This window comes from Panicum virgatum, chromosome 9K, assembly GCF_016808335.1.
Source record: "Panicum virgatum strain AP13 chromosome 9K, P.virgatum_v5, whole genome shotgun sequence".
NCBI lineage: Eukaryota > Viridiplantae > Streptophyta > Magnoliopsida > Poales > Poaceae > Panicum > Panicum virgatum.
Window position 1 is genome coordinate 36,209,394 of NC_053144.1, and position 19,875 is coordinate 36,229,268.

At 47.4% G+C, this 19,875-nt stretch overlaps 1 non-coding gene across 1 annotated transcript; it reads left to right on the forward strand.

The window, feature by feature from the left end:
• Positions 1-19,491: 19,491 nt before the first annotated feature.
• LOC120653131 lies at positions 19,492-19,598 on the forward strand. The gene has a single exon (XR_005666812.1). It is a non-coding gene; the product is annotated as a small nucleolar RNA R71 (small nucleolar RNA).
• Positions 19,599-19,875: the final 277 nt, after the last annotated feature.

The window sequence follows — 19,875 nt, forward strand, 5'->3', positions numbered from 1 at the left end:
TTGGATCGGCAAGTCCCGAACGTCCGGAGTGCATAGCTCTCCGATCGTACGCTCCGGCTCCGGTAGCGCCATCCCTTGGTGAAGTGGCGCCTCCTTTGGACTTGTTGGTGAAAGGCCCTAGTTTGGTTTTGGTAATTGAGTGACAACTTAGGTGGACTAATAAGTGTTTATGTTGAGATACACAGGAGATTAGTCCACACAAAGACACTAGTATGAGCGACATATGCCATGGAGGAGAAATGGCTAAGGGTTGATGCTATGCTCATATAGTGTGATCGAGGAGCTCATTGCATATGAGACATGACATGGAGTTATGTGACCAAAGTGGAGAAGATCAAGACAAGGCTTGGCTTGATGGACCGGTTGCAATGGAGAAGGGCAAGTCAAGGCTTTGAAGCGAGGGACCGAGAGGCGGTGAAGCTTGGGCAAGATTTGGCGCCGATGGACCGAGGCAACGGTGAAGAGCGAGCAAGGTCAAGATCGATGGACCAAAGAGGTCATGTGATGATATGGAGTGGATCATATCATTTAAGAAAGATCAAGCCAAGTGTTGACTCATGATGATGATCAAAAGGCTTGATGGAGTTTGGTGCTTGTGTGGCATCAACATTCGGGAAGATGAAATGGAATGCGCAAGGCAAAGGTATGACTTGTAGGGCATTTCATTTCACCGGTCAAAGGTTGTGTAGAGAAGTGCATGACCGGATTTAGGATAGATGGCCGTACTATCAAGAGGGGCAAACTTGTTTGCATATCGGTCATCTAGTGCCACTTGAGCGATCTAACATTGCGATGTTGCTAGGATCGAGTGGCGTGGTGAGATCAAGTGAAAATCCTTTGAAAATGTTTGTGAAATGCTAACACACATGCACATGGTGTTGTTCACATGGTTGTGTTTGCACATTTGCAAAGGAGAAAGAGTTGGAGTTGATGTTGATCAACTTTGGGAAGCAAGAAAGGTCTTTTGTTTTTCTCCGGAAATTAGGTTGTCTCTTGGAGTGGAATACTGCTTTGATCCATTGTGTTTTGGATCAAGAATTTAGTTGGGTTGTGTAGCCCTCTGAATTAGCTTTCCATAAGAGTCCAAGATCACCTAATTTGGACATCGGAGCTAAGAGTTATGGCCTTTTTACCGAGGTACTTTTCTGCTGGAAATAGACCTGCGGACGGTCCGCCCTAGACCTGCGGACGGTCCACCCTTGAGGGGCGGACGGTCCGCCGTTATCTCGGTTGAGCTCAAACAGAACCGTTTTTGGCTCTGTGGGTGGTCCAAAATGACCTGCGGACCGTCCGGTCCATGGGGGCGGACGGTCCGCCTTTAAAAGCTGAAACGGGCGCAGAAACTTGGTTGTTCTGTCTTGGGTGCCCAAAATGACCTGCGGACCGTCCGGTCCTTGGGGGCGGACGGTCCGCCTCCTACTGAAATTTCTTGGACAGAAACACTGCGGTTTCTGTGTGTGCTCACATTTTGAACTGCGGACAGTCCGCCCCTGGGGAGCGGACAGTCCGCCGGTAACTTCCAGATTTAGTCAGAGACGTTTGCAAATCGGTTGGTTCAAAGTTTTGAACCGCGGACAGTCCGCCCCAGGGGCGCGGACAGTCCGCCCGGGGCTCTAACGGTCGACTCTGACACATAATCATTGCAGTTCTAGCCGTTGGTTTTAAATGGCGGACGGTCCGGTTTTTGTGAGGCGGACAGTCCGCGAAAACTCAGTTTTCACGGGATTTGAGTGTAACGGCTAGTTTGGGGCCTCCCTCTATAAATAGAGGGTGTGGCCGGCCATTTGAGTAGTGAGAGCACCTTGGGGACTTGGTGTCCATGTGTGAGAGTGCTTGAGAGCCCTCTACTCACTCTAACTTGATAGTAATCATCCGATCGAGTGAGAGAGCGATTCTAGTGCGATTGCTTTGAGAGATTGCATCGAGTGGCACTAGGTGATCATGTTGCAAGCCGGTGTGCTTGTTACTCTTGGAGGTTGCCACCTCCTAGACAGCTTGGTGGCAAGAGACTCCGTTGAAGCCCGCAAGAAGTTTGTGCGGTGCTCCGGAGAAGAGTTTGTGAGGGGTATTGTGCTCACCCCGCGGGAGCCGCGAAGAGCAACTCTAGTTGAGCGAGACGTGAAGAGCAACAAGTGGTCCGGCCGGATCATGTGCTAGAGCTCGGTGTGAGCACTCCACGTGGGAGAGTGTGACTTGAGAGTCACCACTAGCAAGAGGATCGGCGGCAACCTTGGAGCTTGTCTCAACGGGGATTAGCTTGGTGGCAACCAAGTGAACCTCGGGATAAAAATCACCGTGTCAACTTTGTCTACTCTTCTCGGTGGTTTGCATTCTCCAAATCACAAGCATTGTATTTACATTCTTCTATATCTTGTGCTTGTGTAGTTGCTCTCTAGTGATTAGTTAGCTTGTGTAGCTTGCTAATCATCTTCTTGCTTGTGTAGCTAGAAGTAGAGATCCTAGTGTATCTAGTTAGCTTGTGTAGCTTAATTAGTTGCTCTTGCTTAGATTGTGTAACTAAGTAAGTTGAGCTCTTAGATTTGGATTGTGTATCCTTGTCCTTGAGCATCTAGTGAGCTTAGGTTGGCTTTGTGCTTTTGCTCATTAGAATTGTGTAGGAGCTCCCGCGGTTTGTGAAGTACTAGTGCTTAGGCTTGTGTGACTTGGCATTAGAATTATTAAGAGAGCTCTTACTAGCTTGGCACTCCATTTGCTTTGTGTAGGATCTTTTTGGAGGTGCCTTAGAGTTATAGTTAGAGGGGTGTAGTCTTGGCTAAGCGAATAGTTTCAATTCCGCATAAGTTTCGGTTAGCCGGCGCAATTAGTTTTAGAAAGGACTATTCACCCCCCCTCTAGTCCGCCATCTCGACCCTACAGTTGGTGGAGTTCCTTGAGGTGAAGACGATGAATCGTCGGCTTCAACTTTTGGATCTACTAGTTCCGGCTTCCTTGATCGTGCTTCTCGTCTCCTTTGCCTGTAAATTTTTTCTGGATCATCCACAAAATTTTCGGGTTTGTTGGAGAGGCTCCCGTCCATCTCCTGTTAGGGGTTAGTGAAAAAGAAAAAATATATATGAGATCTAAAAGATGAATATACAAGATCTAAAACATAAAAGAAAAATAAAGCAAAATAAAGAAAACTCTAGATTAGATTGATTTTCGTGGAATAGATCCGTTTTTTTAGTTAGCTTAGAAAAATAAGAGATCTAAAAAGGTCAAAAAGAAAAATCAAGAAAAAGAAATATTTACGAATGCAAGTAAGATTGGATCTTAAATCGATGGTTCCCCGGCAACGGCGCCAGAAAAGCTTGTTGACGCTCCTTAGCGCCCCCGATTTATATACCGCAAGCGCACGGTTTTGTGTAGCTTTTCCCTCAGAGTATTCCCCAAAGATTTATCAATCCACGGAACCAAAGAGACAAGAAACAATCTACTAGCATAGAGATTCCTTTGTGTTGAGATGGTGAAAAACGAATCTAATCTACTAAAAACGACAAACACCGAAGGTAGCGAGAGAAAGTTAGAGATAACCAATCTAGATCACCTAGATCATGCATATGTTGTAATTCCAGCTAGATGAAGTGAAGTAAGGTAGATGTGAATCTCAATGAAAAGCCTCTTTAAACCCAAAATCTCCAATCCGATCCCTCGATACTCCGCCTACTCTGTGGAGACGGCCTATCACGACGCCCCCCTTTTGAACGAAATACCCTGAAGCAAGTCGAACCCCCTTTGGTAGTTCCGCCATGAACCTCTAGCCACCATGACTACAAGATCATGCTAAGCGATCTATCTCGATAATAGATCTAGGATGAAGCAAACCCAAAGAAAAGAACGAAATCGAAAGAGAGAACATGGTCGCTAAACATTCGGAATCACAAATAACTTCACCATGAATGATTGTACATCACAAGATCACAACCGGGGCCCTACCTTGATCTTGATGATCCTAGCTCCAGAACTCCGACGTGGTCTTCATTGCAAGGTTCCCACATCGGCTAAGGCGAACCCTAGACAACTAGCACGACCCTCGGCTCTCCGAGAGGTGTCCCTCTATCTTCTCTACTCCTTGGCGTCGTCTCCCGAATTGATCTCTGCGTGAACCTTGGGGAGGGGTCTTTAAATAGCCTCAGGGAACCCTAGGTCAAAGGGGAGGTCGAACCGACCTAAAAAAGGGCTGGGCCGGCCGGCCTGGCTCTTTCCTTCGCCGTCTCGTGTTCATCTTTCTCCCCAAGTCTCCTGGAATCTTCTAGAGTTTATGTCTTTCACGATTGCACCCCATTAGACGTCGTTATCTTCGAGATTTCTTCGAGGAAAAGGTTAGGATGGAAAATCCTTCCTTAATTATCTCTTTGCTTTGCTTAGCCTCGAAGTATCTTGATCTTATCTTGTGGGCTTTGTCCTTTGGGCTTCATTGGAGGGTGGATGTGCATGAACGGTCCTCTAATCATCATGGCCTTCGATCCTTTGTTTGGGCTTTGGCCTTCGTCTTTCTTCGTGTCATCGCGTGATCGTGGGCCTCGCCATTTCATGCTCCAAAATTGGACAAAAACCTGCAAAAATGAAGTACCTCCAAAATATTTGTGCAAACGCGAAAACGACCAATAATTGGGCCGAGGTTAGGATGGTTAGTGATTCTGATATTAAATTTATGCCATTATCAAAGTGAAATAGGGGATAAAATGGATACTTAAGGAGCGCCAACACTCCCACATCAATACTTGCATTTGCGGTACTCAAGAACGGTCTCCCAAGGATGAGAGGTGTCTTGGTGTCAACTTCCATGTCGAGGACGACGAAGTCTACGGGGATGAGGAAATTCCGGATTTTCACCAGAATGTTTTCCGCTACTCCCGCGGGGTAGTGAACTGATTGGTCCGCTAGCTGCAAACACATGGCAGTAGGGGCAAGCGCATGATGATTAAGGCGGTCATAGACTACCTTGGGCATGACGCTGACGCTTGCTCCCAAGTCGCATAAAGCGTTTGAGAAATGTTGAGTCCCGATAGAGCATGTGATGGTTGGGCAGCCTGGGTCCTTCTTTTTCACCAGGAGAGGATTGAGTATAGCAGCGCTACACTCTTCTGTTAACTGCACGACCTCGGTGGTGGGCAGCGCTCTCTTGTTTCCAAGAATATCTTTGATATACTTGGCATACGTAGGCACCTGCATAGCATCAAGAAGCGGTATATTGACATAGAGCTTCTTTATTACCTCGACGAACTTGCCAAATTATTCGTCGGCCACCGGCTTCCTTATGCGTTCTAGAAACGGAAAGGCAGTTGTGTCGTGGTAGTCCCGTGAAGTTATAGGGGGTTCCACGGGGTCTTTCGGGGCTGCAATATTGTTGGAGTCGACAGCCTCCTCCTGCTCTTCTTCTTCAGCTTCGGTATGGCTGGCGGATAAGGCTTTCCGCTGGGTTCCTACATCCTGTGGGTGGGGTGGCTCCCGTGTGGACTTACCGCCACGCGTAGTCACCGCATTAACGTTTTCTTTCGAGGGAACTTCTGATTGCCTAGGCAGTTTCCCCGTGTTAGCGTTAGGACAGGATGAGGCTAGCTGAGCTACCTGGGTTTCTATCATTTTATTGAAGCTCAACTGGTTTTTAATAATAGAGTTAAAGCCCTCTAGTTGTGAGGCCAAGGATTCCAAGACTTTGTCATTAGCAAGAAACTTCTTGCTGATGTTGTCATTTATTTGCTTCTGGCCATAAACTAGGTCTTTTAAAGAAGGCTGAAAATTATTATTAAAGTTCATACCTTGCTGATTTCCGTAGGGGAGGTTGGGCTTTGAGTTCCAACCTTGCTGAGGACGGAATCCGGAGTTGGGATTATTGTTGTTGGTGCCAACAAAGTTTGCGTCCTCTTGAGTAAGGGGGCATGACGTGCCCGAGTGCCCAGTCTCGCCACATGTTTCACATGTCATCCGTGACTCCGAGACCTGGTTAGCCTCCATGTCCGGAGACTCCAGTTTCTTCGTGAGAAGATCCATCTTGGCGGCCAGCATATAGACGTTGTCGATCTGATGCACGCCCCTCGGACGGGCTGGCTGCTTGTCACCTCTCCAACTCTGATTGGAGGCTATCTTGTCAATAAGCATCTTCGCTCCCGCAACATCGAGAGAGAGGAAGGAACCACCCGCTGCTGCATCTACGTGGTCCTTGGCTTGCTGATTCAGGTCATGGAAGAAGTTCTGGATAATCAGCCACTGTAAGGATCGATGGACCAAGAGGGGAGGTGAATTGGGCCTTTTTCAAAATTCTAAAGCAATAAAACAACCTTAACCTATGCAAGGCTAGTAAGGCTCAATTCACCAACCGGCTAAACAAAGCAAACTACACAAGCTAACAAAGATATGAAACTAAGCAAGGTTAAGCTATGATCTCTAAGGTCAAGCACATGAAAGAAAGCATGAAAGTAAGTGCTTGAAATGAAAGAGAGTGCAAGAGACAACCGGATTTTTCCCGTGGTGTCGATGTGTTGGCACACACCCCTAATCCACGTTGTGACACTCACTAAGAGTCTTGTCACCTCCCATGTCACCGAGACTTGGGCGCTCACTAAGAGTCTCCGTTCACCATCCCGGCGTGGTGGAGCTCAAGCCACGTACAATCTTCTTCTCCGGGCTCCCACAATCCTTGGCAAGCTCCGCGAGAAACACTTCGATCACCAAGATCGTCTAGGTGCTGCCAAACACCAAGAGTAACAAGTTCCTAAGCCTTCACTTGACCTACACTCAGTTGGCCCTAGCTCAAGCACACTTGCTACACTTGCAATGGATGAGTTCTTCAAGGTTGAAACACAAACTAAGCATTAGATCTTCTCTCTTTTGCTCAAAGCTCTATCTCTTCTTCTCAAGGGTGGCCTCAGGTTTTCAAGGTGTCAAAGGCAACTGAAATGAACCAGGGGGTACCCTTATATAGAGTGGAGGAGGTCACATAGCCGTTGGAGGTTTTCTGCCGAAAAACCGTGACCACCGGAAGAACCGACGGTATAGAAAATATGGGCATCGGTTCAACCGGTCTCTCTGTGTCAAAGAAGTAGCCATTGGAGTTCTGACACAGTATCCACGCTTGCATCATTGCACCGGTGCATGCTCCGTAGGGGCATCGGTTCAACCGGTGCTGAAGAGGTTCGCTGATCAACTCAAACAAGCGTTCTGGAACAAAGTACATCCAATGCACCGGTGCTTTGTTTCTGAACCATCGGTTCAACCGGTGCTGAAGAGAAGTTGGAGTCCATCAAACATGCTCTCTGGAACAAAGGACTTTCATTGCACCGGTGCTTTGATTTCGGAGCGTCGGTTCAACCGGTGCTGAAGAGAGGTTGAAATCCATCAAAACATGCTCTCTGGAACAAAGGACTTTCATTGCACCGGTGCTTATCTTCTTGACCATCGGTTCAACCGGTGCTTTACTTGATATCTGCCTTCATCCAGAGAAGATGGACCGACAGGGCATCGGTCCTTCCGCCATGCATCGGATGCTCCGATGCTTGTGCACCGGTTCAACCGGTGCTACTGATTTTCTTTGTTTTCAGCTGTTTTGACTTGGATTCGAATGTGACTTTGATTGTTTCTCCTTCCAAGAGTTGTGTTGACTTCTATTGACCATCTTTTGCTGTTTTTGAGTGAGTGTGTAATATGTTTAGGGCCAACTCAAGTTTGATCAAGCTACTAACTCATGAACCCCTCTTAATAGTGCGATCACTACAAAACTATAAAACCTATACTAACCTAAGTGTCCTTCTCAACCTTGTGACACTTAGGACTAGAAAGATCCTTAGCCTTGACAAATATAAGTTAAAAGCCGAGATCGCCTTTTTGAATGACCGAAATTGAGGGGCCTCTTTTGACATATGACCAAATGGGCGATAATGATCTATTAAGCTGCACAAACTCATTAGTCACAATAATGGTTGTCATTAATCACCGAAACATACCTTGAGTGCCTAGATGCTTACAATCTCCCCCTTTTTGGTGATTGATGACAACATAACCATAAATAACGAGAGAGCGAGAAAGATAAAGCAAGATAAACACAAGCGAACTCGAAAAGAAGGACCAAAGAGCTCAACGGCTCAAACGAAATCCATAGATATGTCTCAAAGAGCGGCATACTCAAGCGACAAATGTACATATCCATGAATTAACACCAAATGTGATACATAGAATCAAAGTCCTGATAACTACGAGCTCTCTCTCTCTAGCTCTACCCTCCCCCTAACTCTCTACCCTCCCCCTAACACCTCTCCCCCTTTGGCAACAAAGCACCAAAAAGGAAGGCGATCTAATCCTGAGCAGGAGAAGGCGGGGTCTTCCGGCTGGGTCCGGTGGAGAACTGAGAGGCGGAGTCGTCGGCGTCGTCGTCTGTCCAGTCGTCGTCGACCGAAGAAGACTTCTGCTCGACCGGAGTCGTCGGAGCAGCAGAAGTAGCTGGAGTAGCGGTAGGAGCTGGCGCGGCGACGATCGTGGAGTCCGTCGGAGGAGTAGACGTGACGGGAGTCAGGTCTGGCTGAGTGGGGCGCACGACGGACGGACGGAGCACCTCGGGCTGAGAAGGAGAGTCGAACGTGAGTGACTGAGCCGAGGGGTGCTGGAGCTGGTGTAGGATCTGCTGCTGTCTATGAAACTCTGCACGCTGCTCGGCTGTCCAGACACTAGGCTGTGGAGCAGGAGCCGGGGCAGCAGTAGGAACAGGACTGGCAAACAACCCGGTCGGTAGAAGTGGTGACACCGGGAAAGATGACAAGGGTGTCTGCATGAAACCGCCAGCAGGTGGAGGAGGAGCAGTGGGGTCGAACTGGAGCTGCTGGGGTGTAGGGAGCTGAGGCTTAGGCAGTCCAGTGTGTCGGTACAGCTGACCGAAGCATCCCGAGAAGAAGGTAAACATCTGCTGCTGGATCTGGGACTGCTGCTGAAGCTGTAACCTCATGGCCTCCTGCTGCTGCCGAATCCCCTCAAGCACTAGAGTCTGGGCCTCCTGCTGGCGAGCCTGCTCGGCCTGCATGCTCAGCTGAGCTGCTGCAAATCTGTCCTACTGATCTGAGAGCCGAGTAAGAATAGCAGCGAGTGCATCGGGCTGAGTGACCTGAGCAGTGGAGACTGGAGGAGCGGGGGCTCGTGCTGCACCAGAAGATCCTGCCTCATCATCATGAGCTCCTCGAGGGACAGTAACAGTGGGAATGAAGTCCTCGTCATCCTCCGAGTCCTCTGAGTCAGTGATCAGGTAGTGTGGGAGCTGGGCCTCTGCAGCTGCTAGTGAAGCGTCCTCGGCTGCTGTCGGATCATCTGCAACTCTGCCCTCAGCCAAGAAACGCTCATCCAGAACCCTCTGTGCTCGGCGCTGGCCTCTCGAGCCACGACGACCGTCTCGAGGAGTAGCTGGTGAGTAGAAACTGAACTGTGTCCTCGAGTGCTCCAGCTCATCCATGTGCTCGTTCTGACTTAGCTGAGCCAGAATCCAACAGATCCAATGAGCAAACGGATGCCGACGGTGAACTGTCATGCCATCCAGAATCACATCCTCTAGCTCGCAGATAAAGAAGTCGACTAGGTCAAAGTCACGATCTGTCATGATATAAAGTAGGAGCCACTGCTGCAGAGCTGTGATCCCCTCGTTGTATCCAATCCGGAACAATAGACTCTTCCTAAGAGCTAAGTGGATAGTGTGCGCCATGGGAGTCAGCCTGTCCGGAGTCCTCGGTGTGCCAGGCAGGAAGGGCTGCTGAAAAAGAACACTGATCTCCTCGTCAGAAGGGACATGAGACTCATGAGGACGTCGAGGAGGTACCGTGCTGCCATAAGCCTGATAGTGTATGAAGTGTGGCTCCTCGGCAATCTGAACTCCAAGATAGGTAGCCAGTCGTGCTCGGGTCAGACGATAGTGCCTCTCCTGGAACATGAAGTCAATAAACTGCCGGTCCTCCTCAATAAACAGAGTGGCGTAGAAGACTCGAACCCACTCTCGAATATACCTGGACCTCTCACTGAGTAGAGCAGGCAATCCAACATATCTCTCAAAGAGAGGAAGTACTGGAGTCCCACCTGCTGCTACACGCATAGCTACCTAGTGGAGCATCTTGTGCTCACTAATCTTGATGTCCAACTGGCAGTAGGTGTGGTAAAAAGACTCCTGAAGCAGAGTGTAAAAACGACGATCAACTCCGACATCCCTCTGCTCGGGAAACCACTGCTCCGGGGTCACATAACGCAGTCTCTTGACCCTAGGTCCTGGAATACCCCTGAGATCGAACAACTCAACCTCGGGCAGCTCCTCACCACTGTCCTGACCACCTGTCTGAGTCTGACTGACGGTGTGCTGCTGCGGTGCATGACCTGCTCCCCTCTGAGTGCCACCACCTCGAGTCCGTGGACGTGAACGGGACTCAGGTGTGGCCTGAGCTATCTGAGTACGTCCTGAGCGACGTAACTGCTGCTGTGGCTCCCCCTGAGCCTGAGGATCCCTGATCCTGAGTGAGCCCTGCCTGTCAGCTGCGTCTGCCACTGCCTCGGCCTGCTCTCGCTCGCGGTCCTCACGGGTGCGCTTCTTCTTTTTCTGCACAATCATCTTGCTCTTGCCTTTCTTGTCTCCTGCCATCTGTCATAGAAGTAGTATGATGGGATATGAGCCTAAAACAAGAATTCTAGTGGATATCCTCGGAAAGAGCACACTAATAAAGATCTTGAAGTGTTTGAGCAAGAGTGTGATTTGTGCAAGGTAAGTAATATATGTGAGCATGTGTGTAACTGAAGTGAAACAGAGACACAACACATGACGAGGAGGTTAAGATCACACCCTGATAGATCAAATGAGGAAAAAACCGACAAAAACGTCACAAGTTGTCTTAGAGACAAACTGTCGAACACCTTGAGTGCAGATGAGCACAAGGTGGGAGGGGCACGGTGAGCTCGGTTCCCTGCGCGTGAGGAGATTCAGAGGAGGATGGAGGTGCACGGCGCGCGGAGAAGGCGTGCTGGCTCTGCAGGCGGCGGCGCTGGACTTGGATGGCGGTGGCCTGGGGTCAGCGGCGCACAGACGGCGCAGGCGCGGAGCAGGGCGGTGCGAGCGTGGCTCGGGCGCGAGGTCTGTGGCGCGGCGGCGAAGCGATGCAGGAGCGGCGCGCGTGCGGCAGCGAAAGGGCGGCGCAGGAGTGGCGGCGGCGTACGGGCGCGGGGTGCAGGGCGGCAGTTTCGCGGGGAGGAAGAGGAACAGGAGTGAGACTGACGCGTGGGCCCGCGGAAGGATTAAGTGAAAACAGAACGGACGGGCCCGCCAACCCTAAGCACCGGAAGGTCCGATGGTGCAGAGAAAAGACCGTCGGTGTAATCACCGGTGTAAGTTTGACCAGATCTGAACGAGATTGAAACGTGGTCAGAAGGGCACCGGAAGATCCGCCACTGAGGCACCGGAACATCCGATGGGCGTCGGTGTATCTGCAGGAGTAAGGTCCAGAGGCTATGCAAGGCCCATTTACTCCACGCAGTAGCACCGGTTGAACCGATGCTGAAGCGTCGGTTCATCCGCCATACATCGGAAGCACCGGTGAGCCATCGGAGTAACGGCCGGAGGTTGTTCCAGAGGCGTTGCAGAAACCTAGCCACGAAGACTTAAGCACCGGTTGAACCGATGAGATGAAAAACACGGCGTCGGTTTAACCGGTGGTTAAAGAAATTTTCTGCTGAACTACAAACTCTACTTCTGATCCAAAAACTCAAAGCCAAAGCCATAAACACTCAGTTTTGGATCATTTTCGAGAGACAACCTCACCCCTCAAACACTCAAACTAAATGCTCGCAAGCTTTTATATTAACTTAGGCAAATTAAGAACCAAGCGAGGTTTAAACACAAAAACCAAATGTATGAGCCACTTTGCCTATGAACTTAGAGATTTAAACTTTAAGTTTGATAGGACGTGACTCAATAGGCATGAAGGCACAACATTGATCTTATCACTCTTGTGGAGATGATATATTATATTTAGCATGAATATCTTTCTCGAAGTGTGATTTGCTCCCTTGTGATGCTACTAACGTGATGCAATGCCAATGCAAAGCGTGAAATTAAACATGGATGCATTCTATATGACAAGCACATGCATTGCAAAATTTAAATCTATCTTGTCAAGTTTGAACCCTCGTCAAGCTTCTTCATGATGAACCATTCTTCATGCCATGAGCAAAACCAAGACCACCGGCTCATGCAAGACCCATGTTCATCACTATCTTGACAAGGTTAGACAAGCTCCTAGCACATGTACATATGAAATGCATCTATATGACAAGGCAATTATATGACGTTAGAAGCATCTAGAACGTTAAGCTCACTCCTTAGCCTAACAAAAGTACTCTCGTCTAAAGGTTTTGTGAATATATCCGCCAATTGTTCCTCGGATCTCACACCTTGTAGAGATATATCTCCTTTGGCTTCGTGATCACGCAAGAAGTGATGGCGAATATCAATGTGCTTTGTGCGAGAGTGTTGAACCGGATTTTTGGCAATTTTTACGGCACTTTCATTATCACAAAGGAGCGGGATCCTATCTAGTTTCACACCAAAGTCCAAAAGGGTTTGCTTCATATATAGGATTTGGGCACAACATGCACCGGCCGCTATATATTCCGCTTCCGCGGTGGACAAAGCCACGGAATTTTGCTTCTTACTCGACCAAGAAACTAGAGAACGCCCAAGCAAGTGGCAACCCCCGGAGGTACTCTTGCGATCCACACGGCTTCCGGCAAAATCCGAATCCGAGTATCCCAAGAGATCTAAACTAGCGCCTTTGGGGTACCACAAGCCTATGCTAGGGGTGTGCTTGAGATACCGAAGGATCCTATTCACAGCCGAAAGGTGTGACTCCTTTGGGTTAGCTTGAAAGCGGGCACACAAGCACACACTAAACATTATATCGGGCCTAGATGCGGTAAGGTAAAGCAAAGACCCTATCATTGAACGATAGAGGGATTGATCAACCGGTTTACCGTCCACATCCAAGTCGAGATGCCCATTGGTTGCCATGGGTGTCTTGATTGGCTTGCACTCATCCATCTTGAACTTCTTCAAGATATCTTTAGTATATTTTCTTGATGGATGAATGTCCCTTCCTTCATTTGTTTGACTTGAAAACCAAGGAAGAAGGTCAATTCGCCAATCATGGACATCTCGAATTCCCTAGACATCATGGTAGCAAACTCATGGCTTAGTAAATCATTAGTTGAGCCAAAGATAATATCGTCAACATAAATTTGACAAATGAAAAGATCCCCGTTGACGTCTTTTGTGAACAACGTGGTGTCCACCCTCCCGATCTTGCCTTGCATGATTAGGAAGTCACGAAGCCTCTCATACCAAGCCCTTGGAGCTTGTTTTAGCCCATAGAGTGCCTTGTGCAACCTATAAACATGGTTAGGATTCCTCGGATCTTCAAACCCGGGAGGTTGCTCAACATAAACAAGTTCGTTAATAACGCCATTTAAGAATGCACTTTTCACATCCATTTGATACAACTTAATGTTATGATGTGAAGAGTAAGCAAGAAGGATACGGATAGCTTCAAGTCTTGCGACCGGAGCAAAGGTTTCACCAAAATCCAAACCTTCGACTTGAGAAAACCCTTTTGCCACAAGTCTTGCTTTGTTGCGTATCACCACCCCATGTTCATCTTGCTTGTTTCGAAAGACCCACTTGGTGCCGATGATGTTCTTGTCTTTTGGAGGAGCTTCGAGGACCCAAACTTCATTGCGGGTGAAGTTGTTCAATTCTTCTTGCATGGCCATCACCCAATCCGAGTCCTCAAGCGCTTCCTCTATGCTAGTGGGTTCAATACAAGAAACAAACGAGTGATGTTCACAAATGAAGCATGCTTAGAGCGAGTTCTTACTCCCTTGGAAGGACTACCAATGATTTGACCAATTGGATGATCCTTGGAGATGCGACCATGCTTCACTAGCGGTATTTGCGTGGATGGTTGTTGGGGTGGATCTTGTGTGACTTGTACTTGTTGTGGAACACTTTGCTCTTCTTGTTCTTGGACTTGGGGTGTTGGTGTTGGCACATCTTCTTGAGGTAGTGGATCATCTTTTTCTTGATCTTTATCCACTTGGGGTGCCTTGGAGGTGCTTGGTGTAGATGAGGAAGGTCCTCCCCCTTGATCATTGCCTTTATGCACCTCTTCCGGCTTGATATCCCCAATGGACATATTCTTCAAAGCTTCATCAATCTCTTCATCACCTACATTTTCATAGCCAACAACCTCCTCTTGGGAGCCATTAGATTCATCAAACTCCACATCACATGTTTCTTCAACTAACCCGGAGGTTTGATTGAATACTCTATATGCTTTGGAGTTTGATGCATAACCAAGAAAGAAACCTTCATCACATCTACTTTCAAACTTACCGAGCCTTTTCTTCTTATAGATGAAGCATTTGCAACCAAAGACTCGAAAGTAGGATATATTTGGTTTCTTCCCGGTGATGAGCTCATATGGAGTTTTCTTGAGGAGTCGGTGGGGATACACTCGGTTGGATGCATGACACGCCGTGTTGATTGCTTCCGCCCAAAACTTCTCGGACGTGCCATAATCATCCAACATTGCTCTTGCTAGGGTGATGAGTGTCTTGTTCTTTTCTTTCCACCACTCCATTTTGTTGAGGTGTGTAGGTGGCGGAAAACTCATGCTTGATGCCCTCTTCATCGCACCATTCTTCAATCTTCATATTTTTAAACTCGGTGCCGTTGTCACTACGGATCTTCACAATTGGGAGTTGTACTCCCCTTTGAGCTCTTCTTGCAAAAGTCTTGAAGATTTCCGGAGTTTCACCCTTATCGCCTAGAAACATAACCCAAGTGTAACGTGAAAAATCATCAACAATTACTAGGCAATAGAGGTTACCACCAATGCTCTTGTATGTAGTTGGACCAAAGAGATCCATGTGAAGTAGCTCGAGCGGCTTGGAGGTAGACAACATCGTCTTGATGGGATGATGTGTGGCAACTTGCTTCCCGGCTTGACATGCTTTACATAGCTTGTTCTTGTCAAACGTGACATCCTTCAAGCGGTGATCATCCCTCTCTTGTGGGCTTTCTTGAGGTTGCTCATGCCAATATGAGCAATTCTTCTATGCCAAAGCCACCCAAGAGAAGACTTGGTGAAGAGGCATGTCATGGTACTTGTTTGCTTTGAAGAGAAGTCCACTAAATAGATGTTGCCATGCCTAAACCCCGTGAATACCATTGACTTGTCTTCTTCAAGAGTTACTACAACACCATTCTTGTCAAAGGTACACGTTAGTCCAAGATCACACAATTGAGCAATAGAAATAAGATTAAAACTAAGTGCTTCTACAAACAAGACATTAGAAATGGATAAATCTTTAGAGATAGCTATTCTACCCAAACCTAAAACTTTTCCCCTTGAGTTATCACCATAGGTGACATGTTCATGATCGCCGGGGTCTTCAAGAGAGGTGAACATGTTATCATTGTCGGTCATGTGTTGAGAGCAACCGCTATCAAGTACCCAATGTTTTCCACCGGCTTTGTAGTTCACCTACACACATGAGAATTCACTTTTGAGTTTTGGGAACCCAAACAAGCTTGGGCCTTGCACATGTGTGACAAGAGCTTTTGGGACCCAAAGTTGCTTGGGGAGCTTTTTCTTTGACTCCTTAGTGAGTTTGCCAATAAACTTGGCCTTCACCTTGCCCTTCACTTTACTCAAGAGAAAATGGTTATTTTGAAACATTGAAGAGTAATTCTTGGGTTAAATTAGGAAGAGGACGTGATGGTAAAGTGCACTCCCTAGTGTGGTGCCCGGTGACTTGGCAATGTTGGCAATATGATCCAACTTCCTTGATGAAGCTAATCTTGATCTCCGGAGAAGGAGTAGTGCCTTGATTTGGCTCCGGAAATGAACCAAGACCTCTCTTGCCATAGTCACATGCATTGTTGAAGAGAATTTTCCTTGTGGATGTATTCTCCTCTTGAGAGCTTCTCCACACTACTCTTGAGGCTTGCCACTTGATCCATCAATTCCTTTTCCCTAGAAGGTACAAGCTTGGGCAAAGCATTAGTGGCATTTGCATTAATGAGTAGGTCATCACATGAAGTAGAGGCATTGACCTTCTCAATAGTTCATGAGCAAAGTTCTCAAGACTTGGGTCAATTGCTTCATAGGCAAATTCAAGTTCTTGATATTTGTGAGCCAACTCCCTATGCTCTTGTTTAAGCTTTTTGTGGCTCTCTTCAACTTGCTTAGCACGTACAAGTGACTCATTGTGCTTTTTGAGCAAGTCATTGTACTTGCCAAGCAAGTCGGAGTGGGCAAGCTCTAACTTGGCATGAGTGCTCTCAAGAATCTTGACTTTGCCCTTTTCCCTCTTGATGACGGATGTGTACTCATTAATGAGATTAGTGAATTCATAAGGATCAAGCTCTTCATCACTTTCATCTTCACTATCTACCTCACATACCTTGGTGTTACCTTTTGCCATGAGGCACATTGGAGGTGGAGGTAGTGATGGTTCTTCATTTGTGAGGGCGATGGTGACTATGTCTTCTTCATCACTTGAATCTTCGCTTGATGAGACATCGGTCACCCATTCTTGTTTTTCCACCAAGAAGCTTCTCTTGGTGTGCCCTTTCTTCTTTGGGAAGAGCTTGGTCTTCTTGTCATGGCTCTTCTTCTTCCCAAGCTTCTTGTTCTTGTTCTTCTTCTCATCTTCTTCATCATCACTTGAATCATGGCGATGTTTGCCTTTGTTGTCCTTCTTCCTTTTGTCCGGCTTGGGGCAATCGGGAGAGATGTGGCCTTTTTCTCCACAATTATAGCAAGTTTTGTTCTTGACATCTCCCCATGGCCGGAACATTCTTCTTTTGGGGTCAAAGTTGAAACCCTTCTTGTTGATCTTGTCATTCAAGCGTGTGAACTTCCTCATCATGAGAGCAAGTTCTCCATCATCTTCTTCATCGGATGAGCTCTCATGATGATCCTCTTCTTCATTGCTTGAGCTTGATTCTTGCTTGACCATCTTGAGCTTGCGGGATTTGTTAGCCTTGGTTTTGAGAGCAATTGACTTGCTTGTTGTTGGCTCTTCGGTCATACCAAGGATACTCATTTCATGAGCGCGAATTTCGCCCACAAGCTCTCCCACTTCCATTGTATCAAGATTCTCCTTTTGAAGCATAGCATTGATAATGTTGTACTTGGGCTTCGGAAGGAGCATGAGAATCTTGCGGTTGATGGAGCCACTGTCAATTTTGGAAACTTCAAGAGCATTAATGTCCTTGACAATGACATTCAAGCGGGAATACATATCATTACAATTTTCATGAGCAAGCATTTTAAAAGAATCATATTTTGCTCTAAACAAGTGATATTTTTGTTCTCGGACTTTTGTGGAGCCTTCATGAATTTCAATTAGCTCTTTCCATATATCACTTGCTAAGTCCATGCCATTTACTCTAGCAAAGACTTCCTCACTAATGGCTTCGAAAATTGCATTTCTAGCCTTTGCATTCCATTTTAATTGCTCCGTGGTGGGAGTTCCGGTGAACCCGGTCTTTGTTGCCAACCCACACTTCGGGGGCAATCGCATCAAGGTATGCGGCCATACGAACTTTCCAATAGGCAAAGTTCTTGCCCTCGAAGTGAGGCGGCGAACCTCCCATCTTGGCCATAGCTCTAGGCGGTGAAGCCTAATGATCCAAATGAGCAACGAGGCTTTGATACCAATTGTAAGGATCGATGGACCAAGAGGGGGGGGGGTGAATTGGGCCTTTTTCAAAATTCTAAAGCAATAAACAACCTTAACCTATGCAAGGCTAGTAAGGCTCAATTCACCAACCGGCTAAACAAAGCAAACTACACAAGCTAACAAAGATATGAAACTAAGCAAGGTTAAGCTATGATCTCTAAGGTCAAGCACATGAAAGAAAGCATGAAAGTAAGTGCTTGAAATGAAAGAGAGTGCAAGAGACAACCGGATTTTTCCCGTGGTGTCGATGTGTTGGCACACACCCCTAATCCACGTTGTGACACTCACTAAGAGTCTTGTCACCTCCATGTCACCGAGACTTGGGCGCTCACTAAGAGTCTCCGTTCACCATCCCGGCGTGGTGGAGCTCAGCCACGTACAATCTTCTTCTCCGGGCTCCCACAATCCTTGGCAAGCTCCGCGAGAAACACTTCGATCACCAAGATCGTCTAGGTGCTGCCAAACACCAAGAGTAACAAGTTCCTAAGCCTTCACTTGACCTACACTCAGTTGGCCCTAGCTCAAGCACACTTGCTACACTTGCAATGGATGAGTTCTTCAAGGTTGAAACACAAACTAAGCATTAGATCTTCTCTCTTTTGCTCAAAGCTCTATCTCTTCTTCTCAAGGGTGGCCTCAGGTTTTCAAGGTGTCAAGGCAACTGAAATGAACCAGGGGGTACCCTTATATAGAGTGGAGGAGGTCAACATAGCCGTTGGAGGTTTTCTGCCGAAAAACCGTGACCACCGGAAGAACCGACGGTATAGAAAATATGGGCATCGGTTCAACCGGTCTCTCTGTGTCAAAGAAGTAGCCGTTGGAGTTCTGACACAGTATCCACGCTTGCGTCATTGCACCGGTGCATGCTCCGTAGGGGCATCGGTTTCAACCGGTGCTGAAGAGGTTCTGATCAACTCAAACAAGCGTTCTGGAACAAAGTACATCCAATGCACCGGTGCTTTGTTTCTGAACCATCGGTTCAACCGGTGCTGAAGAGAAGTTGGAGTCCATCAAACATGCTCTCTGGAACAAAGGACTTTCATTGCACCGGTGCTTTGATTTCGGAGCGTCGGTTCAACCGGTGCTGAAGAGAGGTTGAAATCCCTCAAAACATGCTCTCTGGAACAAAGGACTTTCATTGCACCGGTGCTTATCTTCTTGACCATCGTTCAACCGGTGCTTTACTTGATATCTGCCTTCATCCAGAGAAGATGGACCGACAGGGCATCGGTCCTTCCGCCATGCATCGGATGCTCCGATGCTTGCACCGGTTCAACCGTGCTACTGATTTTCTTTGTTTTCAGCTGTTTTGACTTGGATTCGAATGTGACTTTGATTGTTTCTCCTTCCAAGAGTTGTGTTGACTTCTATTGACCATCTTTTGCTATTTTTGAGTGAGTGTGTACTATGTCTAGGGCCAACTCAAGTTTGATCAGCTACTAACTCATGAACCCCTCTTAATAGTGCGATCACTACAAAACTATAAAACCTATACTAACCTAAGTGTCCTTCTCAACCTTGTGACACTTAGGACTAGAAAGATCCTTAGCCTTGACAATATAAGTTAAAAGCCGAGATCGCCTTTTTGAATGACCGAAATTGAGGGGCCTCTTTTGACATATGACCAAATGGGCGATAATGATCTATTAAGCTGCACAAACTCATTAGTCACAATAATGGTTTGTCATTAATCACCGAAACATACTTGAGTGCCTAGATGCTTACAGCCACTCCTCCATGCCGTGGTGTGGGCATGCCTGAATGTATTCCTGCAGACGCTCCCAGGCCTCTGGGATGGTCTCATCCGGTAGTTGCTGAATACCGGAGATTTTGTTCCGGAGGGCGTTGGTCTTGCCCACCGGGAAGTACTTGGCCAGGAATGCATTTGAACAGCTTCCCATGTGTTGAAAGCCTCTTTGTTGGAGTAAAACCACGTCTTGGCCTTCCCGAGCAGTTGAGAACGGGAATAACCGAAGCGGACGATATCCATCGTAGTACCTTTGGGGTTGATGGTGTTACTCACCTCCAGAAAATTCTGGAGATGGGCATTGGCATCCTCGGATGCCTTTCCACAGAATGGACTAGCTTGAACTATGTTCACCAGTCCATCTTCAGCTCAAA